At 55.2% G+C, this 26455-nt stretch overlaps 2 long non-coding RNA genes and 1 other non-coding gene across 3 annotated transcripts; 2 read left to right on the top strand and 1 right to left on the bottom strand.

Moving 5' to 3' along the window:
- Window positions 1–6858: 6858 nt before the first annotated feature.
- Window positions 6859–6941, top strand: MIR9816 (microRNA 9816). Its single transcript, NR_128501.1, has one exon. It is a non-coding gene; the product is annotated as a microRNA 9816 (primary transcript).
- A 2706-nt stretch (window positions 6942–9647) lies between these two features.
- Window positions 9648–10205, bottom strand: LOC102157946. The gene is made up of 2 exons (XR_303677.2): window positions 10128–10205; window positions 9648–9958 (listed from the first exon to the last, which is right to left on the bottom strand). It is a non-coding gene; the product is annotated as an uncharacterized LOC102157946 (long non-coding RNA).
- A 1512-nt stretch (window positions 10206–11717) lies between these two features.
- Window positions 11718–12458, top strand: LOC110258599. Its single transcript, XR_002341197.1, has 2 exons — window positions 11718–11794; window positions 11953–12458. It is a non-coding gene; the product is annotated as an uncharacterized LOC110258599 (long non-coding RNA).
- Window positions 12459–26455: the final 13997 nt, after the last annotated feature.

The raw sequence follows: 26455 nt of genomic DNA, 5'->3' as shown, positions 1-26455 counted from the left end.
ATCTTTTCTAGGTGTGGGTGGATGCATCTTTTCTCATGGTTGTTTTCCTTTTGACCAAACTTAACTTCAGCCTCCACCATGTCATCTTTTGGGCTCTCAAGCCTGCCATGAGAATATGGTCACCAAAGTCCTCGCCCAGAGGCACCTTTGCCCACCACCAGTGCCGCCGTCTCCCCCCACCTCCTCCTCCTCCTCCTCCTCCTCCAACCCCCGCCAAGCACCCCACCCCCCACCCCGCTTTGTATTGTTCAGCTGTCTTGCACTGGTCTCTCACACGGTGGCGGTGTGGTCCTACGCATGTCTCCCAACCACATTCAAGTGGACTTCCGGGATCATCATTTTCTGTTTCCTAACTGCACTTTCGTCGTTCTTAGGAGGTTTGCTTCCCTCCCCGCCTCCCCCCCACCCCCCGCGCGCGCGCGCGCGCCCACGCTTGGTGTTGAATCGGAGCTGCATCTGCTAGCCTGAGCCACAGCCACAGCAACGGCGGGATCCGAGCCACATCTGAGACCTTATGCCACAGCTCGCGGAAAAATGCCAGATCCTTAAACCCCTGAGCGAGGCCAGGGATCAAACCTGCCACCTCGTGATTCCTAGTCCGATTCGTTTCTGCCCCGCCATGACAGGAATTCCTTCCTGTGTTCTTTTGGGTCATGGTTGTTTCCAGCTCCACAGAATTCCTCCCCGTGCTCATGTGACATCTGGGATGTGGCGGGGGGCGGGCCGCAAGGTTTTGTTCCCCTACAGTCATGCCTTGAAAAAAGTCTTGTACAACGTTTCACAGTCCAGATCCAGAAGCTGAATCCGCAGCCGGTTCCATCTCATGAAACCGATCTCCCAGCCCAGGAAAACCAAAGGTCGTGGTTGGAGCCCGTGATAAACCCCAGGTCTGAGTCCCGAGCACTGCTGCTCAGGGAAGATTTCGAGGTGTCAGGGTCCAAGGATCCTCCTGGGCACTTGGAAATGTCTCCGATGTGTGCAGGCAGGCATGAGGATGAGAAGGGGCTAAAGAGGGGCAGAGGGTGGTGATCTCTTGTCGGTGGATGTCAAGGGTTGGCGCTTCCTTTTGTGGATCTCCCGGAAAAGTCAAATGTGGGAGAAAAACTGGACCCGTGAGTTCGAGGAGAGGGATGGCCAGAGAAAACCAGAAGAATTCCATCTGCCGACCATTGGGTAGGTAGGAGGGCAAAAACCGAAACCTCAAGCATGAGATGAACAGAACCACATGCTTCTAGCCATCCATAAACCCCGTAAGATAAGATCGTTTCTGCTGAGATACCCTCTCCCTCCCCCCACCCACCCAGGGCGAAGGATCCCTGGGTGGTGGCAGAGGGGTGGGCATGGAACTTCCACAGGCCCTGGGGACACACCCCACCCCACCCCCAAGAAACCCCTAGAAGCTTGGAATTCTGATGTCTGTGGTGTGATGACCATAAACACTGGCTTTTGTGCCATGTCTGCTAGAAGATATGGTTTCCATGACAAATAAAGTGATTTTTAGCAAGTTTTTCTCCACTTGAGATGTATTGAAAATACGTCTTCATTCAGGGGGAGGTAGGTGTAGGTGACAGACGTGGCCACTCAGCTCAGATCGGGTGATCTGGCAGGGCATAGCTCTGGCTGAGGTGCAGGCCAGCAGCTACAGCTCCGATTCTTCAACCCCTAGCCCAGGGAACTTCCATATCCCGAGGGTGCACTCCTAAAAAACAAAAAACAAAATGAACAACACACAAAGAGGGAGCATCTCATCGATGGCAGACCAAATTCCAATGTATATGTATATGTGTACATAGGTATGTACGTATGGATGTGTGTGTGTATGTGTATATTATCGAGAGAGAGAGAGAGAGAGAGAGAGAGAGAGAGAGGATTTTTTAGAGCCATAACTGTGGCATACGGAAGTTCCCAAACCAGGGGTCGAACCGGCATACATGGATACTAGTCGGGTTTGTTACCACTGAGCCACAACAGGAACTCCCCACATTCCAATATTTAATGAGAAAATACATTTTTGATGCTTTAGGCAACCCTGCAAACACCCTTATTTAAGTGACTGGACTTAACAAAAAGGAATCCCTAGCACCTAGTAACAGAGCAAAGATAAAGAAGCACAAGGCAGGAATTCCCGTTGTGGCTCGGTGGAAACGAACCCGACTAGCATTGACCCCTAACCTGGGAACCTACAAAATGGCACATGTGAAGCCCTAAAAGAAGACTACACACACACACACACACACACACACACACACACACACACACACACACACGGCACAGACAGATGCGAAAGGAAAAGAAAAGGAAGGAAAAAAGAAAAGGGAAGAAAGAGAGAAATGAACAGGCAGAACAAGCCATTGTGAATGATCTCTAGGGACAGGTATTTTTCTCCAAGCATAATTTTATTTTTCCCCAAGTGATACCAGACCTCTCTCTCTCTCTCTCTCACACACACACACACACACACACACACACACACACACACACACTCTCCCTCTCTCTCTCTCTTTGAAAAAATTTATGTATTTAGTGGAGTTCCCATTGTGACTCAGCAGGTAGGAATCTGAGTAGCATCCATGAGAGTGCTGGTTTGATCCCTGGCCTCGCTCAGTGGGTGAAAGATCTGGCATTGCCCTGAACTGTGGTGTAGGTTGCAGACACAGATCGGACTTGGTGTTGCTGTGTCTGTGGTGTAGGCCAGTGGCTCAAGCTCTGATTCCCTAGCCTGGGAACCTCCGTGTGCCGTGAGTGCCACCCGAAGAAAGCAAGGGGAAAAAAAAAAAAAAAAAAGAAACATAAAAACCTGGATTGGGGAGATCCCATTGTGGCTCATTGGTAACAAAGCTGAGGAGCACCCACGAGGATGCAGATTCGATCCTGGGGTGGGGGGGGTGGGGTGCTGGTGCTGGTGGTGCTGAGGTGTGTGCGTGTGGGGTGATAAATAGGTTACCTCTGGCTTCTGGGGGGTGAGAGTCAGCATGCTTTTCCTGCACCTGCTGCTCCTGGGCAATTATTTAGTTTTGGTTTCTTGTTCCTTTGTTTTTGTGGTCCTGCATTGTGGTGAGTACTGGTGTAAGTGGCAGGTTCCTATTTGATCCGACATTTCTTTGGCTCTGGTGTCGGTTGACAGCCATGGTCATGACTGGTGGTGGTTGTTAAGTCTCCAGGAGTTCCACGCAACATTCTGATTGTCTTTCTTCCTTGGGCTTTGGCTGCAGCCTCCCCCCCCCCCCCACATCATATGGAGGTTCCCGGGCTAGGGGCCGAATCAGACCTACAACTGCTGGGGTGTATGCCACAGTCACAAGCACCATCAGATCCAAGCTGCGTCTGCAACCTACACCGCAGCGCAAGGTGATGCCACCAGATCCTAAACCCACTGTGGAAGGCCTGGGATCGAACCTGCAACCTCATGGTTCCTGGTTGGATTCCTTTCCACTATTCCACGACGGGAACTCCTGGGCTTTGGCTTTTGACAGGTGGAGGGACACAGCTTTCTGAAACGGTGGGGCCAGGGCAAGGCATAGAAACATAAGATGGATGTGAGCCTGCGCCTATTCTTTTCTCGTGTGCTGGGAAGATAAGGTGGCTCTTGCCAGCTGGGATTTCATTTCCCCACAAACGATCAGGCTCTTAAGGTATCAGGCAGGGAAGAGGGAGAGTCAGAGTTCCCATTGTGGCTCAGTGGTTAATGAATCTGACTAGGAACCATGAGGTTGCAGGTTCCATCCCTGGCCTTGCTCAGTGGGTTAAGGATCCAGCATTGCCGTGAGCTGTGGTGCAGGTTGCAGACGTGGCTCAGATCCCGCGTTGCTGTGGGTCTGGTGCAGGCCAGCGGCTACAGCTCCGATTGGACCCCTGGCAGGGGAACTTCCATATGCCGCAGGAGCGGCCCTAGAAAAGGCAAAAAGCCGAAGGAAGGGGGGGGGGGGGAACAGAAGAAGAGTGAGAATCAGGGTCGGAAGAACATGGGGAAATCGGTGCTAGGTGCCTGGGTGTGTGAGTTCACACGGAATGCTAGCCCAGACCCCTGGCCAGCCACATTTGGGGTATCTATCAACTTGACTCTCCACTCTCCAGCTCACCCGGGTGGTGCTGCCCTGCCCTGCCCTGCTCATGTAAGACCTGGCTCCTCCAGGGATGGCTTTGCACCAGAGGGAGACGGGGCAAAGTCACTGAGCTTAAGGTAATTTCTCCAAGAGAGACTCTGGGAGAAGGAGACCAGCTGGATTTCTGTGTGTTCACTTTTCTTCCTGTCTGCTTGTTTGGTGCAGGCCAGTCCATGTACCGAGACATTCAGAAACTCTGTACTAGCTGAGACTCAGACCTTGTTCCGAAATAAGCAAAGGGACTTTGAGCTGGGATCACTCCCTGACAAGTAGCTAGCAAAGAAGTTTCCCTTAGCTCTCAGGCCCCATCCCTGCCCTCAGGCGGGTGGGTGTGGGGAGGGGGTGGGGGGGGAGGGGAGGGGCTCGTTCAGGCAGGCAGGCAAGCAGGCAGGCAGGCAGGCAGGCAGGCAGGCAGGCATGCAGGCAGGCGCTGGTTCATTAGTCCCGCACCCCCCCACTCCCGGCCCCAGCTGCCCGCCCCACCCCCACCCCCGGCCGCCATCCCTGCTGCGCCGCCTCTCGCTTCCCAAATCGCCTGGACTCACGCCCGGGAAGGGGGGGAGGGGAGATCAGGAAGATCCAGGCCTCAGGGCCTGGGTTCAATCACTTCATTCAAATGCAGAAACTCTCCAGTCAAGTCAGAGGTGGTGACTTTTCCTGGAGCTTCTCTTTAGGGAAAGTGTTTTTTTTCCCCCCTTTCCCCAATTTCCCTACCCTCAGGCTGCCCCTCGCAGACTGCATGGAGGGGGGTGGGGGAGGATGTGTGCATGAAACTCGCCTCGTGTCAGGCCAAAGGAGCCCCCGCCATTTCCCAACCCGGGAAACCCCGCAAAACTTCTGGAGCATGTTGGCCTTGGTGTGGGAATGGACATCTTCACTTGCCATCTTCCTTTGCACGAGGAGGAGATTTTCATCTCCTGCTGTCTGGGGGCCAGAAAGGAGGGCCAGAGTGTCCCTTTTGTGTGGGCCGGTCCTTAAGTCATTTTACCTCACAGGAATCACCCACATAGGGCATGGAGACACGTTTGGGGTCCGCCTCCTCCGAGACGTCCCGGGAAACTTCACGTGTGAAAAACTGAGCTGGGGAGGTCCCATCGTGGTGCAGAAGTGGAAATAAATGCAACTAGGAACCATGAGGTGGCAGGTTCCATGCTCAGCCTCGCTCACTGGGTTACGAATCCCACGTTGCCATGAGCTGTGGGTAGAGGAGAGTGAGAAGGAGAGGGAGGGAGAGGGAGGGAGAGATCCTCCATTTCATGGAACTGGTTTCCTTGTTTTGAGATGACGTCGCTTTGGTGAAACAGTTGTCAGATGGCCTCTCAAAAGGCGGTGATGTGGATGGGCTCCCCGAACCAGGCCCACAGAAACCAAAGGAACGAAGGGGTTAATCCTTGGAGCCAGAGTTCCCTCCTCTGAAACTGAAACCAAGCTCAAGCCCCGGAGTGCTGGTGTGTTGGAGCCAGAGACATTGTTACAGCTAAAAGCTACTTTGAAATAGTCTCCGTTAGGTTATGGCTTGCCTTGGCCCACGAACTTATGACTAATGACTACTGTCGAGTCAGAGTTGTAGTGAACCTGGTGTTTTCTCTACCCTTGAAACACTCCCTAAGGATTGCGACCCCCCCCACCCCCCACCCCCCGCCCCACGCCCGCCCCGTGGATGAGCAATCTTCACTCCAGAGAGAAGGTCAAAATGCCATAACCCCAAAGACACTGGAAACATTCCATGGACCACCTGACTCCAGCCTTGATGACTTTGAAATGGTCTATCCTAATCTCCTATCCAGGGAGAAGAATGCAAGCACCCTGATGCTTCTAGACAGCTCCGCCACCCCCATGCCTACCATTAAGCTAAACCTATAGAACCCCTTGCTATCCCCTCTCAAGGGAGGACACAGTTTTGAGGTCCTTAGCCTGCTGTGGCCTCCTTAGCCTGGCAAAGCAATAAAGCTGTTCTTTATGCTTCACCCCAAAACTCTGTCTCTGAGACTTAATTGGAGCTGGAGTACCAAGGCCGGTTTGGGCTGCCAACCTTTCCTGGAACTTTCAAACTGTTACATATGAAGAACGGAGCCGGTGACTCTGTGTGTGTGTGCGTGTGCGTGTGAGAGAGACACAGAGAGACAGACAGAGACAGTGAGTGAGACAGAAGGAAGAGAGAGGGAGAGGGGAAAGTCCCTTCAGTCTTTTGTTTTGTCGGTTTGTTTGTTTGTTTGTTTGTTTTGTCTTTTTGCCATTTCTTGGGCCGCTCCCATGGCATATGGAGGTTCCCAGGCTAGGGGTCGAATCGGAGCCATAGCTGCCAGCCTACGCCAGAGCCACAGCAACGTGGGATCCGAGCCGTGTCTGCGACCGACACCACAGCTCACGGCAACGCTGGATCCTTAACCCACTGAGTGAGGGCAGGGATCGAACCCGCAACCTCACGGTTCCTAGTCGGATTCGTTAACCACGGAGCCATGACGGGAACGCCCCTTCAGTCTTTTGAAAGGCCCCTCTGAGAATGCCGTCAGGTGTTGGGGCCAACTTTCCGAGGGGCTCTTAGAGAAATGAACACAGGGTGATGGTTTCACTCTCAGAGACACTCTCAGAGACCATTTCTCTGATGTGTTCATCGAGGGACTCCACTAGCTTCCGTTTTCAGGGCCTCGGGACAAGCGATACGTGTTCTCATCCACAAGGATGCCAGGTCCAAAGGGTGGGAGAAAATGGGAAACGCTCATGAAGAGAGTTGTAGCCAGAGATGGAAGGCAACTGGAAAAACTTCAGGATCCAGTCCAGTTTTCCAGCCACTGAGTTTCTGACTTCTGGAAGGATTTGGGTAGGGAGGAAAAGGTCAAGGATTCTCCATCCCTCTGACAGAGGTATAAGTTACAAAGTAGATGTACATCTTTTGAGAAAGAAACGAACAAACAAAGAAACAAACAAACAAACAATTTTTGTCCCTTTGTCTTTATCAGGAAAAGTGAAAGATGGAGAGAGGGAGGGAGGGTGGGTTGGATGGATGGATTTGGGGGGCGGGGAGAAGATTCTTAGATCCTAATGACCCAATGCTTTCTCTAGTCCTGGGCCTTTAGGTAGGTGATATATCTATATCTATATCTGTATATCTATATCTATCTGTATACACACACACACAGACACACACAGACACACGCACACACACACACACACACACAGACACACACACACACACACACACACACACACAGACACACACACGTAGTTATTTTCTGTTTCTAGGGCTGCACCCATGGCACATGGAGGTTCCCAGGCTAGGGGTCCAATCGGAGCCGTAGCCACCGGCCTACACCAGAGCCAGCACAACGCGGGATCCGAGCCCTGTCTGCGACCTACACCAGAGCTCACGGCAACACCCGATCCTGAACCCAACGAGCGAGGCCAGGGATCGAACCCGCACCCTCAGGCCTCCTAGTCGGATTCGTCCAGCCATGACGGGAACTCCTACATATGTATATAGTATGCATATAGTATATCTTTTTTTAACGCCCACGCCCCAGCCCTATGGAAGTTCCCAGACTCACGGTCGAATCAGAACTGTAGCTGCGGGCCTACCCCACCGCCACAGCAACACGGGATCCTTAACCCACCAAGCGAGGCCAGGGGAGGGATCGAACCCACATCCTCACGGATCCTAGTCGGGTTCATTACCGCTGAGCCCTGATGGGAACTGCAGGGGACATCTTCTTTTTTTTTTTTTTTTTTTTTTTTTTAAGATGTAAGTTTGTTGTGGTTGTTGGTTGTTGTTGTTGCTTTAGCTCGGCGTACAGTGGGCTTGCTTACAATGTTGTGTTCGTTTCAGGTGTACAGTCAAGGGGATTCAGTGATCCATCTACATCCATCTATCCCTCCGTTCTTTCTTTTTCAGCGTCTTTTCCCCTCTAGGTGATTCCAGAATATTGGGCCATTCCTTCCTTGTTGGTGGGAACACCAGCGTGAAAAAAAACCATCACGGGGGAGTTCCTGTCGTGGCACCATGGAAGCGCATCCGACGAGGAACCTTTGCAGGGAAGGGTGTGGGTTCGATCCCTGGCCTCGCTCAGGGGGGCGGTAAGGATCCGGCAGGCAGTGCCGTGAGCTGTGGTGTCGGTCGCAGACGCGGCTCGGATCCCACATGGCTGTGCCTGTGGCGTAGGCCAGCAGCCGTAGCTCCGATTCAACCCCTCGCTTGGGAACTTCCATATGCCACGAGGGCAGCCCTAAAAAGCAGAGGGGGAAAAAGAAATCATGAGGGCGGGGGAGAGGGATCCATGAGGAGGATGGGATGAACATATACACACACGAGTCTCTATCCAATAGATGACGAACAGGGACCCCTACGCCACCTTCTGGAATCCAAACGCCAAAACCACAAAGCAGAGTTCCCGCCATGGCGCAGTGGAAATGAATCCGACCAGGAACCATGAGGTTGCAGGTTCGATCCCTGTCCACCTCGCTCAGTGGGTAAAGGATCCAGTGTTGCCGTGAGCTGTGGTGTTGGTCCCAGACGCGGCTCGGACCTGGCATTCCTGTTTCTGTGGTGTAGGAGGCCAGCAGCTAAAGCCTCCGATTCGATCCGTCATCTGGGAACCTCCATATGCCGTGGGTGTGGCCCTCAAAACACACACACACACACACACACGCACACGCACACGCACACGCACACGCACGCACGCACGCACACGCGCACGCACGCACACACACTCTGGAACCCCCTAAATGGGAGAAAACCGGACACAGTAGTTTTTTAGGGGTCCAGTCTCTGTGACAGGTGAGGATATCAGGCTTGCATCGAGGGAGGGAAGGCTTCACCCCACGCAGAAAACACACCCACCTACCCACCGACCCACCTTCCTTCCTTCCTTCCTTCCTTCATGAGAGAACAGTTGGATGACCCATCCTAAGTGTCGGTTGAATGAAGTCTAGTTACCAGGGTTCAGAGTGGGGGAGGGAGAGGGGTAGGAAGTCTGAAGCCTCTGGCGACTCTCCGAAATGTTCTCCCCCCAGGGTGACAGAGCCGGCAGGTCAGGCACTGCCTTCTCTAGAAACCTTCCTGCCCATGTCCAAGGGGGTGTGGGGGGTTGGGGGTGTGGGGCAGGGAGTGGGTCAGGGAGCCTGGAGAAACACAGACCACCAAGCGGCCATTCTCCCGTCGCCCCGACTGTTTGTTGAATGAACATAATGGACGTGATCCAAGTCTGCCATGCCGCCGCCGCCGCCGCCGCCGCCGCCGCCGCCGCCGCCGCCGCCGCCGCCACCGCCACCACCACTTTCTCCATCATCTCCCCCACCCTCTTGCCTGCAGCCATCTTTGAAAAGGCTGCTGTTGTGGCTGCCTTTGCATGAAAGTGAGTGAGGACCCCTCCCTAATACGGAGTGTTTCAGTCCCTGGTGTCTCTGACAGCTCGCTCATGTATTGGTTGTGAACCATCTTGCCTTGAGGATTTGGAGGATTCGTGAACATTGCAGGAGCCATGGGAGCAGTGAAGTCCTTATCGCCAACCCGACACCCCCCCCCCCCAAATTTCGTGGCAGGGAGCACACTTTTCTTTCACCCAAGAGATTTATTTCCTGCTTTCCGAAGAGAGAAGGAAAGGAGGGTCAGAATGGTCCTCTGGTGTCTGGTGTCCTGTCCCTTTCATTGCACACACTCCTAGTGCCACTGCGGGAGGCACGTTCGGGGCGCGGGGTGGGGTGGGGGGGGACCTGCTGCACGCACCCGCCCCTCACTTTCAAATGCGAAACTCAAGGAGGATGTGAATGTCCTTCACGCCACCGATCAGGTGAACGGGATGGCTTTCTAGGGAAATCCTGGTGTTTCCTTTCACTGCCATGACGAACACCCAGAAACAACCCTGTAAGTTCATACAACTTTGTCAGTCAACTGTATTCCAATAAAATGAAAAAGCAAGACACAGACACACCCAGACACACACACCCACACGCACACCCACACGCGCGCACACACACGCACCCCAACCCAGAACCAAACACCCTCTCCTGAAATGGGGGGGGCGGGCCCACCGGAGAATGAGCAAGAGAATTCCAGAGTCGGTAGGAAAGTGTCATCTGCAGCGGTGTGAGAAACCCCAAGCTCTTTTCTTCCTGTCAAGGTGAATAAACTTTGTTAATGGGAGTGGGTGCCCTCAGTGTGCCCTCCGAGAGGAAAGGCAGGGAGCATTTTCTCCCTGAAGAGCTTAGTGCTGTCATAGCACTGACGGACAGGATGAACGATCGGTGAGAGGTGGCAGCAGCAGTGGTGGCCGCCTGCACTGCCTGGGCGGATTGGAAACATAGACGAGCCACCAAGACTGCGTGTGACACCCCCGTGCCGCCCCGCCCCCCCCCCCCCCCCCGTCTGTACAGTGACAAGAGTCCTTTGGGGGAAAAGGGAGGGTGGGTGCTCTTCCAGTGTGTCTGTCTGCATTCACCAGGTGTGGGAGAGAAGACAGATGTTTGTTTCCACTATCGTTCGGAGGACTTGCCCAAGAGTACCACGTGCCCCCAAAAGATAGCACCGGAAGAGAGATGCACGAGGTTTCTGAATGCATGCCGTGGGTGCTCCAGGCTGCCTCCAGGCCGCCCCCTCGCCCTCCCCCTCGCCCTCCCCCTCCCCCTTGCCAGAGGCAGACGTTCCTTGAAACAGCTGGCTTTGAACTTGGGCTTCTAGAGGAAGGTTTTTCTCCTGCTTTCAAGACGGGAAGAAGAGGGTGTCCGTCTCACATCCGTCCTTTCCGGGGGGGGGGGGGGACCCGCTTTGGTGTGCTTGTGAGGGAGAGAGACAGAGACAGACAGGGAGGGACGGAGGATAGGCAGACAGTGAGAGGCAGAATCAGAGGGAGAAAGAGGAGGAGGGGAGAGAGACAGTGACGACTACTCCTCTTTCTCCCTCTGATTCTGCCTCTCACTGTCTGCCTATCCTCCGTCCCTCCCTGTCTGTCTCTGTCTCTCTCCCTCACAAGCACACCAAAGCGGGTCCCCCCCCCCCCCCGGAAAGGACGGATGTGAGACGGACACCCTCTTCTTCCCGTCTTGAAAGCAGGAGAAAAACCTTCCTCTAGAAGCCCAAGTTCAAAGCCAGCTGTTTCAAGGAACGTCTGCCTCTGGCAAGGGGGAGGGGGAGGGCGAGGGCGAGGGGGCGGCCTGGAGGCAGCCTGGAGCACCCACGGCATGCATTCAGAAACCTCGTGCATCTCTCTTCCGGTGCTATCTTTGGGGGGACGTGGTACTCTTGGGCAAGTCCTCCGAACGATAGTGGAAACAAACATCTGTCTTCTCTCCCACACCTGATGAATGCAGACACACACACTGGAAGAGCACCCACCCCCCCCTTTTCCCCCAAAGGACTCTTGTCACTGTACAGACGGGGGGGGGGGGGGCGGCCCACGGGGGTGTCACACGCAGTCTTGGTGGCTCGTCTATGTTTCCAATCCGCCCAGGCAGTGCAGGCGGCCACCACTGCTGCTGCCACCTCTCACCGATCGTTCATCCTGTCCGTCAGTGCTATGACAGCACTAAGCTCTTCAGGGAGAAAATGCTCCCTGCCTTTCCTCTCGGAGGGCACACTGAGGGCACCCACTCCCATTAACAAAGTTTATTCACCTTGACAGGAAGAAAAGAGCTTGGGGTTTTTCACACCGCTGCAGATGACACTTTCCTACCGACTCTGGAATTCTCTTGCTCATTCTCCGGTGGGCCCGCCCCCCCATTTCAGGAGAGGGTGTTTGGTTCTGGGTTGGGGTGCGTGTGTGCGCGCGCGTGTGTGTGTGTGTGCGTGTGGGTGTGTCTGTGTCTTGCTTTTTCATTTTATTGGAATACAGTTGACTGACAAAGTTGTATGAACTTACAGGGTTGTTTCTGGGTGTTCGTCATGGCAGTGAAAGGAAACACCAGGATTTCCCTAGAAAGCCATCCCGTTCACCTGATCGGTGGCATGGAGGACATTCACATCCTCCTTGAGTTTCGCATTTGAAAGTGAGGGGCGGGTGCGTGCAGCAGGTCCCCCACCCCCACCCCACCCCGCGCCCCGAACGTGCCTCCCGCAGTGGCACTAGGAGTGTGTGCAATGAAAGGGACAGGACACCAGACACCAGAGGACCATTCTGACCCTCCTTTCCTTCTCTCTTCAGAAAGCAGGAAATAAATCTCTTGGGTGAAAGAAAAGTGTGCTCCCTGCCACGAAATTTGGGGGGGGGGGGTGTCGGGTTGGCGATAAGGACTTCACTGCTCCCATGGCTCCTGCAATGTTCACGAATCCTCCAAATCCTCAAGGCAAGATGGTTCACAACCAATACATGAGCGAGCTGTCAGAGACACCAGGGACTGAAACACTCCGTATTAGGGAGGGGTCCTCACTCACTTTCATGCAAAGGCAGCCACAACAGCAGCCTTTTCAAAGATGGCTGCAGGCAAGGGGGTGGGGGAGATGATGGAGAAAGTGGTGGTGGCGGCGGCGGCGGCGGCGGGCGGCGGCGGCGGCGTGGCAGACTTGGATCACGTCCATTATGTTCATTCAACAAACAGTCGGGGCGATGGGAGAATGGCCGCTTGGTGGTCTGGGTTTCTCCAGGCTCCCTGCCCACTCCCTGCCCCACACCCCCAACCCCCCACACCCCCTTGGACATGGGCAGGAAGGTTTCTAGAGAAGGCAGTGCCTGACCTGCTGGCTCTGTCACCCTGGGGGGAGAACATTTCGGAGAGTCGCCAGAGGCTTCAGACTTCCTACCCCTCTCCCTCCCCCACTCTGAACCCTGGTAACTAGACTTCATTCAACCGACACTTAGGATGGGTCATCCAACTGTTCTCTCATGAAGGAAGGAAGGAAGGAAGGAAGGAAAGAAGGAAGGAAGGTCGGTCGGTGGGTAGGTGGGTGTGTTTTCTGCGTGGGGTGAAGCCTTCCCTCCCTCGATGCAAGCCTGATATCCTCACCTGTCACAGAGACTGGACCCCTAAAAAACTACTGTGTCCGGTTTTCTCCCATTTAGGGGGTTCCAGAGTGTGTGTGTGTGCGTGTGCGTGTGCGTGTGCGTGTGTGCGTGCGTGCGTGTGCGTGCGTGTGTGTGTGTGTGTGTGTGTTGAGGGCCACACCCACGGCATATGGAGGTTCCCAGATGACGGATCGAATCGGAGGCTTTAGCTGCTGACCTCCTACACCACAGAAACAGGAATGCCAGGTCCGAGCCGCGTCTGGGACCAACACCACAGCTCACGGCAACACCGGATCCTTTACCCACTGAGCGAGGTGGACAGGGATCGAACCTGCAACCTCATGGTTCCTGGTCGGACTCATTTCCACTGCGCCATGGCGGGAACTCTGCTTTGTGGTTTTGGCGTTTGGATTCCAGAAGGTGGCGTAGGGGTCCCTGTTCGTCGTCTATTGGATAGAGACTCTTTTGTGTGTGTATATGTTCATCCCATCCTCCTCATGGATCCCTCTCCCCCGCCCTCATGATTTCTTTTCCCCCCTCTGCTTTTTAGGGCTGCCCTCGTGGCATATGGAAGTTCCCAAGCGAGGGGTTGAATCGGAGCTACGGCTGCTGGCCTACGCCACAGGCACAGCCATGTGGGATCCGAGCCGCGTCTGCGACCGACACCACAGCTCACGGCACTGCCTGCCGGATCCTTACCGCCCCCCTGAGCGAGGCCAGGGATCGAACCCACACCCTTCCCTGCAAAGGTTCCTCGTCGGATGCGCTTCCATGGTGCCACGACAGGAACTCCCCCGTGATGGTTTTTTTTCACGCTGGTGTTCCCACCCACAAGGAAGGAATGGCCCAATATTCTGGAATCACCTAGAGGGGAAAAGACGCTGAAAAAGAACGGAGGGATAGATGGATGTAGATGGATCACTGAATCCCCTTGACTGTACACCTGAAACGAACACAACATTGTAAGCAAGCCCACTGTATGCCGAGCTAAAGCAACAACAACAACCAACAACCACAACAACCACAACAAACTTACATCTTAAAAAAAAAAAAAAAAAAAAAAAAAAAAGATGTCCCCTGCAGTTCCCATCAGGGCTCAGCGGTAATGAACCCGACTAGGATCCGTGAGGATGTGGGTTCGATCCCTCCCCTGGCCTCGCTTGGTGGGTTAAGGATCCCGCGTTGCTGTGGCTGTGGGGTAGGCCCGCAGCTACAGCTCTGATTCGACCGTGAGTCTGGGAACTTCCATAGGGCTGGGGCGTGGGCATTAAAAAAAGATATACTATATGCATACTATATACATATGTAGGAGTTCCCGTCATGGCTGGACGAATCCGACTAGGAGGCCTGAGGGTGCGGGTTCGATCCCTGGCCTCGCTCGTTGGGTTCAGGATCGGGTGTTGCCGTGAGCTCTGGTGTAGGTCGCAGACAGGGCTCGGATCCCGCGTTGTGCTGGCTCTGGTGTAGGCCGGTGGCTACGGCTCCGATTGGACCCCTAGCCTGGGAACCTCCATGTGCCATGGGTGCAGCCCTAGAAACAGAAAATAACTACGTGTGTGTGTGTGTGTGTGTGTGTGTGTGTGTGTGTGTGTGTGTGTGTGTCTGTGTGTGTGTGTATACAGATAGATATAGATATATAGATATAGATATATCACCTAAAGGCCCAGGACTAGAGAAAGCATTGGGTCATTAGGATCTAAGAATCTTCTCCCCGCCCCCCAAATCCATCCATCCATCCATCCATCCAACCCACCCTCCCTCCCTCCCTCCCTCTCTCCATCTTTCACTTTTCCTGATAAAGACAAAGGGACAAAAATTGTTTGTTTGGTTGTTTCTTTGTTTGTTCGTTTTTTTCTCAAAAGTTGTACATCTACTTTGTAACTTATACCTCTGTCAGAGGGATGGAGAATCCTTGACCTTTTCCTCCCTACCCAAATCCTTCCAGAAATCAGAAACTCAGTGGCTGGAAAACTGGACTGGATCCTGAAGTTTTTCCAGTTGCCTTCCATCTCTGGCTACAACTCTCTTCATCAGCGTTTCCCATTTTCTCCCACCCTTTGGACCTGGCATCCTTGCGGATGAGAACACGTATCGCTTGTCCCGAGGCCCTGAAAACGGAAGCCCGTGGAGTCCCTCGATGAACACATCAGAGAAATGGTCTCTGAGAGTGAAACCATCACCCTGTGTTCATTTCTCTAAGAGCCCCTCGGAAAGTTGGCCCCAACACCTGACGGCATTCTCAGAGGGGCCTTTCAAAAGACTGAAGGGGCGTTCCCGTCATGGCTCCGTGGTGAGCGAATCCGACTAGGAACCGTGAGGTTGTGGGTTCGATCCCTGCCCTCACTCAGTGGGTTAAGGATCCAGCGTTGCCGTGAGCTGTGGTGTCGGTCGCAGACACGGCTCAGATCCCACGTTGCTGTGGCTCTGGCGTAGGCTGGCAGCTATGGCTCCGATTCGACCCCTAGCCTGGGAACCTCCATATGCCATGGGAGCGGCCCAAGAAATGGCAAAAAGACAAAACAAACAAACAAACAAACAAACCGAGAAAACAAAAGACTGAAGGGACTTTCCCCTCTCCCTCTCTCTTCCCTCTGTCTCTCTCTGTCTCACTCACTGTCTCTGTCTGTCTCTCTGTGTCTCTCTCACACGTACACGCACACACACACAGAGTCACCGGCTCCGTTCTTCATATGTAACAGTTTGAAAGTTCCAGGAAAGTTTGGCAGCCCAAACCGGCCTTGGTACTCCAGCTCCAATTAAGTCTCAGAGACAGAGTTTTGGGGTGAAGCATAAAGAACAGCTTTATTGCTTTGCCAGGCTAAGGAGGCCACAGCAGGCTAAGGACCTCAAAACTGTGTCCTCCCTTGAGAGGGGATAGCAAGGGGTTCTATAGGTTTAGCTTAATGGTGGGCATGGGGGTGGCGGAGCTGTCTAGAAGCATCAGGGTGCTTGCATTCTCCCTGGATAGGAGATTAGGATAGACCATTTCAAAGTCATCAAGGCTGGAGTCAGGTGGTCCATGGAATGTTTCTAGTGTCTTTGGGGTTATGGCATTTTGACCTTCTCTCCGGAGTGAAGATTGCTCATCCACGGGGTGGGGGGGGGGGGGCGCAATCCTTAGGGAGTGTTTCAAGGGTAGAGAAAACACCAGGTTCACTACAACTCTGACTCGACAGTAGTCATTAGTCATAAGTTCGTGGGCCAAGGCAAGCCATAACCTAATGGAGACTATTTCAAAGTAGCTTTTAGCTGTAACAATGTCTCTGGCTCCAACACACCAGCACTCCCGGGCTTGAGCTTGGTTTCAGTTTCAGAGGAGGGAACTCTGGCTCCAAGGATTAACCCCTTCGTTCCTTTGGTTTCTGTGGGCCTGGTTCGGGGAGCCCATCCACATCACCGCCTTTTGAGAGGCCATCTGACAACTGTTTCACCAAAGCGACGTCATCTCAAAACAAGGAAACCAGTTCCATAAATGGAGGATCTCTCCCTTCCCCCTCCCTCCCTCTCCTTCTCACTCTCCTCTACCCACAGCTCATGGCAACGTGGGATTCGTAACCCAGTGAGCGAGGCTGAGCATGGAACCTGCCACCTCATGGTTCCTAGTTGCATTTATTTCCACTTCTGCACCACGATGGGACCTCCCCAGCTCAGTTTTTCACACGTGAGGTTTCCCGGGACGTTTCGGAGGAGGCGGACCCCAAACGTGTCTCCATGCCCTGTGTGGGTGATTCCTGTGAGGTAAAATGACTTAAGGACCGGCCCACACCAAAGGGACACTCTGGCCCTCCTTTCTGGCCCCCAGACAGCAGGAGATGAAAATCTCCTCCTCGTGCAAAGGAAGATGGCAAGTGAAGATGTCCATTCCCACACCAAGGCCAACATGCTCCAGAAGTTTTGCGGGGTTTCCCGGGTTGGGAAATGGCGGGGGCTCCTTTGGCCTGACACGAGGCGAGTTTCGTGCACACATCCTCCCCCACCCCCCTCCATGCAGTCTGCGAGGGGCAGCCTGAGGGTAGGGAAATTGGGGAAAGAGGGGAAAAAAAACACTTTCCCTAAAGAGAAGCTCCAGGAAAAGTCACCACCTCTGACTTGACTGGAGAGTTTCTGCATTTGAATGAAGTGATTGAACCCAGGCCCTGAGGCCTGGATCTTCCTGATCTCCCCTCCCCCCCTTCCCGGGCGTGAGTCCAGGCGATTTGGGAAGCGAGAGGCGGCGCAGCAGGGATGGCGGCCGGGGTGGGGGTGGGGCGGGCAGCTGGGGCCGGGAGTGGGGGGGTGCGGGACTAATGAACCAGCGCCTGCCTGCCTGCCTGCCTGCCTGCCTGCCTGCCTGCCTGCCTGAACGAGCCCCTCCCCTCCCCCCCACCCCCTCCCCACGCCCACCCGCCTGAGGGCGGGGATGGGGCCTGAGAGCTACGGGAAACTTCTTTGCTAGCTACTTGTCAGGGAGTGATCCCAGCTCAAAGTCCCTTTGCTTATTTCGGAACAAGGTCTGAGTCTCAGCTAGTACAGAGTTTCTGAATGTCTCGGCACATGGACTGGCCTGCACCAAACAAGCAGACAGGAAGAAAAATGAACACACAGAAACCCAGCTGGTCTCCTTCTCCCAGAGTCTCTCTTGGAGAAATTACCTTAAGCTCAGTGACTTTGCCCCGTCTCCCTCTGGTGCAAAGCCATCCCTGGAGGAGCCAGGTCTTACATGAGCAGGGCAGGGCAGGGCAGCACCACCCAGGTGAGCTGGAGAGTGGAGAGTCAAGTTGATAGATACCCCAAATGTGGCTGGCCAGGGGTCTGGGTTAGCATTCCGTGTGAACTCACACACCCAGGCACCTAGCACCGATTTCCCCATGTTCTTCCGACCGTGATTCTCACTCTTCTTCTGTCCCCCCCCCCCCCACCTTCGGCTTTTTGCCTTTTCTAGGGCCGCTCCTGCGGCATATGGAAGTTCCCCTGCCAGGGGTCCAATCGGAGCTGTAGCCGCTGGCCTACACCAGAGCCACAGCAACGCGGGATCTGAGCCACATCTGCAACCTGCACCACAGCTCACGGCAATGCTGGATCCTTAACCCACTGAGCAAGGCCAGGGATGGAACCTGCAACCTCATGGTTCCTAGTCAGATTCATTAACCACTGAGCCACAATGGGAACTCTGACTCTCCCTCTTCCCTGCCTGATACCTTAAGAGCCTGATCGTTTGTGGGGAAATGAAATCCCAGCTGGCAAGAGCCACCTTATCTTCCCAGCACACGAGAAAAGAATAGGCGCAGGCTCACATCCATCTTATGTTTCTATGCCTTGCCCTGGCCCCACCGTTTCAGAAAGCTGTGTCCCTCCACCTGTCAAAAGCCAAAGCCCAGGAGTTCCCGTCGTGGAATAGTGGAAAGGAATCCAACCAGGAACCATGAGGTTGCAGGTTCGATCCCAGGCCTTCCACAGTGGGTTTAGGATCTGGTGGCATCACCTTGCGCTGCGGTGTAGGTTGCAGACGCAGCTTGGATATGATGGTGCTTGTGACTGTGGCATACGCCCCAGCAGTTGTAGGTCTGATTCGGCCCCTAGCCCGGGAACCTCCATATGATGCGGGGGGGGGGGGGTAGGGGGTAGGGGGAGGCTGCAGCCAAAGCCCAAGGAAGAAAGACAATCAGAATGTTGCGTGGAACTCCTGGAGACTTAACAGCCACCACCAGTCATGACCATGGCTGTCAACCGACACCAGAGCCAAAGAAATGTCGGATCAAATAGGAACCTGCCACTTACACCAGTACTCACCACAATGCAGGACCACAAAAACAAAGGAACAAGAAACCAAAACTAAATAATTGCCCAGGAGCAGCAGGTGCAGGAAAACCATGCTGACTCTCACCCCCCAGAAGCCAGAGGTAACCTATTTATCACCCCACACGCACACACCTCAGCACCACCAGCACCAGCACCCCACCCCCCCACCCCAGGATCGAATCTGCATCCTCGTGGGTGCTCCTCAGCTTTGTTACCAATGAGCCACAATGGGATCTCCCCAATCCAGGTTTTTATGTTTCTTTTTTTTTTTTTTTTTTTACCCTTGCTTTCTTCGGGTGGCACTCACGGCACACGGAGGTTCCCAGGCTAGGGAATCAGAGCTTGAGCCACTGGCCTACACCACAGACACAGCAACACCAGGTCCGATCTGTGTCTGCAACCTACACCACAGTTCAGGGCAATGCCAGATCTTTCACCCACTGAGCGAGGCCAGGGATCAAACCAGCACTCTCATGGATGCTAGTCAGATTCCTACCTGCTGAGTCACAATGGGAACTCCACTAAATACATAAATTTTTTCAAAGAGAGAGAGAGAGGGAGGGAGAGTGTGTGTGTGTGTGTGTGTGTGTGAGAGAGAGAGAGAGAGAGAGAGAGAGAGAGAGAAGGTCTGGTATCACTTGGGGAAAAATAAAATTATGCTTGGAGAAAAATATCTGTCCCTAGAGATCATTCACAATGGCTTGCTCTGCCTGTTCATTTCTCTCTTTCTTCCCTTTTCTTTTTTCCTTCCTTTTCTTTTCCTTTCGCATCTGTCTGTGCCGTGTGTGTGTGTGTGTGTGTGTGTGTGTGTGTGTGTGTGTAGTCTTCTTTTAGGGCTTCACATGTGCCATTTTGTAGGTTCCCAGGTTAGGGGTCAATGCTAGTCGGGTTCGTTTCCACCGAGCCACAACGGGAATTCCTGCCTTGTGTTTCTTTATCTTTGTTCTGTTACTAGGTGCTAGGGATTCCTTTTTGTTAAGTCCAGTCACTTAAATAAGGGTGTTTGCAGGGTTGCCTAAAGCATCAAAAATGTATTTTCTCATTAAATATTGGAATGTGGGGAGTTCCTGTTGTGGCTCAGTGGTAACAAACCCGACTAGTATCCATGTATGCCGGTTCGAACCCTGGTTTGGGAACTTCCGTATGCCACAGTTATGGCTCTAAAAAATCCTCTCTCTCTCTCTCTCTCTCTCTCTCTCTCTCTCTCTCTCTCTCGATAATATACACATACACACACACATCCATACGTACATACCTATGTACACGTATACATATACATTGGAATTTGGTCTGCCATCGATGAGATGCTCCCTCTTTGTGTGTTGTTCATTTTGTTTTTTGTTTTTTAGGAGTGCACCCTTGGGATATGGAAGTTCCCTGGGCTAGGGGTCGAAGAATCGGAGCTGTAGCTGCTGGCCTGCACCTCAGCCAGAGCTATGCCCTGCCAGATCACCCGATCTGAGCTGAGCGGCCACGTCTGTCACCTACACCTACCTCCCCCTGAATGAAGACGTATTTTCAATACATCTCAAGTGGAGAAAAACTTGCTAAAAATCACTTTATTTGTCATGGAAACCATATCTTCTAGCAGACATGGCACAAAAGCCAGTGTTTATGGTCATCACACCACAGACATCAGAATTCCAAGCTTCTAGGGGTTTCTGGGGGCGGGGGGTGTGTCCCCAGGGCCTGTGGAAGTTCCATGCCCGCCGCCACTGCCACTGACTGCTGCCGCCCCTCTGCCACCACCCAGGGATCCTTCGCCCTGGGTGGGTGGGGGGAGGGAGAGGGTATCTCAGCAGAAACGATCTTATCTTACGGGGTTTATGGGTGGCTAGAAGCATGTGGTTCTGTTCATGTCATGCTCGAGGTTTCGGTTTTTGCCCTCCTACCTACCCAATGGTCGGCAGATGGAATTCTTCTGGTTTTCTCTGGCCATCCCTCTCCTCGAACTCACGGGTCCAGTTTTTCTCCCACATTTGACTTTTCCGGGAGATCCACAAAAGGAAGCGCCAACCCTTGACATCCACCGACAAGAGATCACCACCCTCTGCCCCTCTTTAGCCCCTTCTCATCCTCATGCCTGCCTGCACACATCGGAGACATTTCCAAGTGCCCAGGAGGATCCTTGGACCCTGACACCTCGAAATCTTCCCTGAGCAGCAGTGCTCGGGACTCAGACCTGGGGTTTATCACGGGCTCCAACCACGACCTTTGGTTTTCCTGGGCTGGGAGATCGGTTTCATGAGATGGAACCGGCTGCGGATTCAGCTTCTGGATCTGGAATGTGAAACGTTGTACACGACTTTTTTCAAGGCATGACTGTAGGGGAACGAAACCTTGCCCCCCCCCCCCAACCCGCCACATCCCAGATGTCACATGAGCACGGGGAGGAATTCTGTGGAGCTGGAAACAACCATGACCCAAAAGAACACAGGAAGGAATTCCTGTCATGGCGCGGCGGAAACGAATCGGACTAGGAATCACGAGGTGGCAGGTTTGATCCCTGACCTCGCTCAGGGGTTTAAGGATCTGGCATTTTTCCGCGAGCTGTGGCATAAGGTCTCAGATGTGGCTCGGATCCCGCCGTTGCTGTGGCTGTGGCTCAGGCTAGCAGATGCAGCTCCGATTCAACACCAAGCGTGCGCGCGCGCGGGTGGGGGGGGGGGTGGGGGGGGAAGGGAAGCAAACCTCCTAAGAACGACGAAAGTGCAGTTAGGAAACAGAAAATGATGATCCCGGAAGTCCACTTGAATGTGGTTGGGAATCATGCATAGGACCACACCGCCACCGTGTGAGAGACCAGTGCAAGACAGCTGAACAATACAAAGCGGGGTGGGGGGGGGTGCTTGGCGGGGGTTGGAGGAGGAGGAGGAGGAGGAGGAGGAGGAGGAGGAGGAGGAGGAGGAGGAGGAGGAGGAGGAGGTGGGGGGAGACGGCGGCACTGGTGGTGGGCAAAGGTGCCTCTGGGCGAGGACTTTGGTGACCATATTCTCATGGCAGGCTTGAGAGCCCAAAAGATGACATGGTGGAGGCTGAAGTTAAATTTGGTCAAAAGGAAAACAACCATGAGAAAAGATGCGTCCACCCACACATAGAAAAGATATCGTGCCAAGAATGGGAGCCCTGTTCCAATGGCTCTTCCTGGGATTGTGGGAAATGAATCGATAGCAAGAAGATGCTTTCACATCCATGTCTTCAATGACTCCTGTACTAAGTGCGTCGTGGTTTTGCCAGTTTGGCAGAGTTGTGGAATGTCATCCGGCAATTGCATCTCCCCTGCCCAACCAGCAAGATGGAGTTGTTCTTTTTTTTTTTTTTTTTTTCCTGCTGCACTGCCTTTCCTGTGCCAGGGATCGAACTTGAGGCTCAGCTGTGACCTAGGCACAGCGGGAACTCCAGATGGATTTCTTTTTCCTTCTTTTTCTTTCCTTCCTTCCTTTCTTCCTTTCTTTCTTTTCTCTCTCTCTCTTTCTTTTTCTTTTCTTTCTTTCTTTCTCTTTCCTTCCTTCCTTTCTTTTCTTTCTTTCTTTCTTTCTTTCTTTCTTTCTTTCTTTCTTTCTTTCTCTCTCTCTCTCTCTCTCTATCTTTCTCTTTCCTTCCTTTCTTTCTTTCTCTTTCTTTCTTTCTCTCTCTCTCTCTCTCTCTTTCTGGTTTTTTTTTGGGGGGGAGCCACACCCGCAGCACATGGAGGTTCCCAGGCTAGGGGTCAGTTCGGAGCCTTACCTGCCGGCCTACACCACAGGCACAGCCACGCGGGATCCGAGCCGCGTCTGTGACAGACACCACAGCTCACGGCAATGCCAGATCCTTAACCCAACAAGTGAGCCAGGGATCAAACCTGCAACCTCATGGTTCCTGGTCGGATTTGTTTCCACTACCCCAGGATGGCAATCCTGAGACTTGCAAAGTTTATTGTTTGTTTCGGGTTTTCTCCACCCCCTCTCCCTCCTGTTTCAGCTTTATGTTTTACTTTTTGGCCACACACACGGGCAGCAAGTGGAAGTTTTTCCTGAGCCAGAGATGGAACCTGCACCACACAGGGGCAACCAGAGCCACCGCGGTGAGAAAGCAGGAGCCTTGACCCTGTTGGTCGTGGGCTTCCTTCTTCTTCTTCTTCTGTTGTTGTTTTTTGGGTTTTTTTTTGGGGGGGGGTTGTTTTCCTTTTTTTGTTTTGTTTTGTTTTGTTTTGGATGAGATTTCAGTTCACCCCCCCACACATACACACACACTCATAGTGTTGCGTTGTACTTTCCCTCCGTTGTGGTTGGTCAGTCATGCTGAAATCCATGTTTCTATGACCTGACCACCAGAGCATTTGCCCCAGGCAGCCATTTGTTCTCTTTGGACTTTGTCTCAGTCTATGCAGAGAGAGATTTTCATTTCCACTTTCCTAGGATCGACTGTATCCTTCTCTCCCTTCCTAAGCTTCTGGGCTTTGCTTGTCTGCTTTTGACAGACCGTCTCCGTCGGTAAGGGTGGCAGGTATACCGACTCCTGCGTTGTCGTTCTCCGAGAGCTTGCCGGGTTTCGTTTTTGCCAGTCCCCGCCTACCCTCCCGCCCTCCCTCTCTCCCTCCCTCCTCCAGCTCCGTGCAGGGAGGTGGGGTGGGGGTGGGGGAGAGAAGAGAAGGTGGAGGGGAACCTGAGATCTCTCTCGCTAGTGCCACCCTCACCGCGCCGGCTTCTCTCTGGAATTCCCAAGCCCAGGAAGGGACATGCTTGGGGGAGCGAGCGCGGCTCCTTCTAGGCAACAGCGAGAACCTCTTCCCAGCTCCTTCCCCGCCGCCGCCGCCGCCGCCGCCGCCGCCGCCCCCCTCTTTCCATCTGCTGCCATCACGCCACGCAGTGCCTTGCCAGGAGGCAGCTCCGTAGTGGAAGCCTCGCGGTCGTGCAGGACGCCTGGCGCCTCGGCCCCGGGAAGAGCTCGGGCATTTGGGTGGCCGGCGCTGTGTCGTTGTGTCGCCGCCGGCCGGCCGGCCTTCCGGATCTGTCCTGGTGACGTTGGTGGCGGTTGTCGCGTGCCATCTAGTGTCCGCTTTTATATCGTCCCTTCCCTCTGCAGCTTTGGGGACCTTCGCGAGGGATGTGACTCAGCCATCCGGCCTGAGTCAGAGTTCCGGGAGGCTGGCGACACTGGCGGCGACAGCTCCGGTGGCTCAGAGGCCTGGGAGTGTCCCTCTCTCACCGGAGATTGGGCGTGCAGGCCTGTGAGGGAGTGACTGTCACCGCGCTCCCCAGGCAGGTTCTGGGGCCGCCTGGCCGGGTCGACCAGCATCCGCTCTTGCCGCTCCGGCCCCGGGGACCGACCAGGCCTGGGCCGGGCCGCCTCCCTAGCGAGGGGAGAGGGTGTGCGGCGCCCGGGACTGCCTGTGCTCGGGTGGCCTGGCCTTGTCCCGGGTCGCCCTTTGGAGCGTGAATGACTCCCGCCCGCCGTCCCTCCAGCCTCTCATCCCCGAAGTGAGGAGCGGCCCGGGCTGTGCGCTGTGAGGGCGTTGGAGGGCGCGACAGGCTCGGTGGCCGGCACGCTTGTTTCCCGGTCGTCATGCCGGCATGGGTCCCTCCCCCCCTGCCCCCCGACTGATGGCTACCGCCGGCCCGTGCGGAGTCGTACTGACGAGGTCTAGACCGGCACAAGCCGTGAGGGGTGGAGCGGAAAGGGTGGCTCGGGCCCCGGCGCCTTCCTTCGCGGGGTCCGTTCGTCGGAGGCGCCTCCGTGGAAACATTTTTTTTCCAAGTCCTGATGGATCCGGAGATGGTGGATGGTACCCCGCCGGCCCCCTGCTCCCGGGTGTGGCCGGGAAGGGTGCACCTGGGCCTGAGGCGTGCCCATGTAGGGTCCCGGTCGTTGGACAAGACTTCGTTTCCCACGCTCTCATTCCCCCCCCCCCCGCCCCCCCGCCCTCGGAGTGTTTCCCTGTCGGTCGGTCGATCTGTCGGGAGGTGGGGACCGGCCTGAGCTGGATGGTGTGTCCTGGATTTTGGGGGAGCCAAGTCCCCGTCTGGAGCTCCGGACAGACCGATACCTGCCCGCGTGGGCAAGCCGGGAAGGGCTTCCCCGGCTGGCCGGCCGGCTCCACCTCCTTCCTGTCCCTGTCCCTTCCTTGCGGTCACGCTCCCCGGGTCGACCAGATGGCCCTGAGAGCGCTGGGTCTGGCGACTCTAGGGCAGGGCTGGGGGACAAGTGTCCGGATGGGGGTTCCGGGGATACCCCCACGTCCTGTGGGTGGGCCCCGCTGCTGGGCATGGACATTTTTCGCGGCCGAAATAGGCCTTTTCTGTCACCAGGTAGATGCTGACACGATCCTCTTCAGCGCCTGTCGCTGGAGACCTTGGGCCTCTGGATGCACGTGGGGGGCTTTGGGCTTTCGGCTGCTGTCCAAGGCCTGACCCTGCCCTTTGCACCCCGCGTGGGGGCCGCTCGCCTGGGCCTGTGCGCCGGCTCTCGCTTGTGCATCCAGCTGGCCCATGCTGCGGTGTCCCCTCCGGTCTTTGGCTGACCCGAGGGCGGCAGGGCGCGTGGCCCTGTGGGGTCTTCTACCCTGTGTGCCTCCCTGCTGCGGGCACCCGGCGGCTCGGCTGGAACAACCCCACCCTGTTGGCTCCGTGCCACGTGTCAGGCATTCTCCCTCCCGGGGTTGTCAGCCGCTGTCTCTCCCCTGAGAGAGGAAGGGGAGGAGGAGGAGGAGGAGGAGGGGGGGCCGGTGAAGCTGAAGCAGGCCCCCGTGGTGATTGTCTTTGCTGGCCCTCCCTCCCTCCCTCCCCTCTTCTGGGCTCTTCCCTGGCTCTGCCAGGACTGATCGATGTGGTGATGTGGCGCTCTCCTGGGCTTGGGCTTAAGCCGCGCCAGGTGAGGGACGGCCGCTCATGGTGAGTTGGGCCGCGCCTCTCATTCTGTCGCGGGCCCCTCGCTGCTCCTCCCCCACCTGCGGGTGGTGTGGGGGAAGGCAGGGGTGCGGCCTCCAGCCTGACCTCTGGTCTCCCGCCCTGCTGCCTTCGGGTGTCAGTCGGGGGGGGGCCTGGGTCCTTTGGGACGCAGCAGGCATTCTCGCTTTGCCTCCTTGGCGTGTGCCTTGCGAGCGGTCCCTCCCCAAAGTGGGGGAGGCCTCCCTCGCTGCCATGCTTCGCATCCCTGCGGGTGCGTGAGCGTGCCTCCCCTGGTCCTCTGTGGTGCCCCTGGAGTACTCCGGGTTGCCTGTCAGATGCCCGAGGCCGAGCGGTGGTGTCGTTTTCCTCTCCCAGCGGTGAGTCCCCTCGGGTCCCCACTGTGGTGGTGGCGTGCCCCACGAGCAGCTTCCTAAAGCTCAGGGGAGGGGGTCGAGACGGTAAGGCAGGGGAAGCTTGTGTCCCCTCCCCGGGAGGGGCTCAGGTGGACCCCTTGTCATGGGTCTCCCTCACTGTGTGCCAGTGAGGGCAGCCCTTGGCCCTTGAGTGGCACGCCCCATGCTTCTCCCTTGACCGGGAAGGCTGCATGTGGTCGTGAGAGCGACCGCGGTGGGCCGGGAGATGTGAAGGGGGGGTCCCCGTCTGGCTTTCCGGACGTGGCATCCCTCCACCCACGTGGAAAAGTCTGAAAGGCAAGCCTGGTGGCAGCACAGACTCTTGCCCTCCCGGCTCTGACCGTGGACGCTCACATGGGCTGTGTGCT

The sequence above is a fragment of the Sus scrofa genome, unplaced genomic scaffold (genome assembly GCF_000003025.6).
Source record: "Sus scrofa isolate TJ Tabasco breed Duroc unplaced genomic scaffold, Sscrofa11.1 Contig25, whole genome shotgun sequence".
In the NCBI taxonomy this organism is placed as follows: domain Eukaryota; kingdom Metazoa; phylum Chordata; class Mammalia; order Artiodactyla; family Suidae; genus Sus; species Sus scrofa.
Note: the sequence above shows the minus strand (reverse complement) of the source record. Positions and strands in the feature narration are given on the sequence as shown.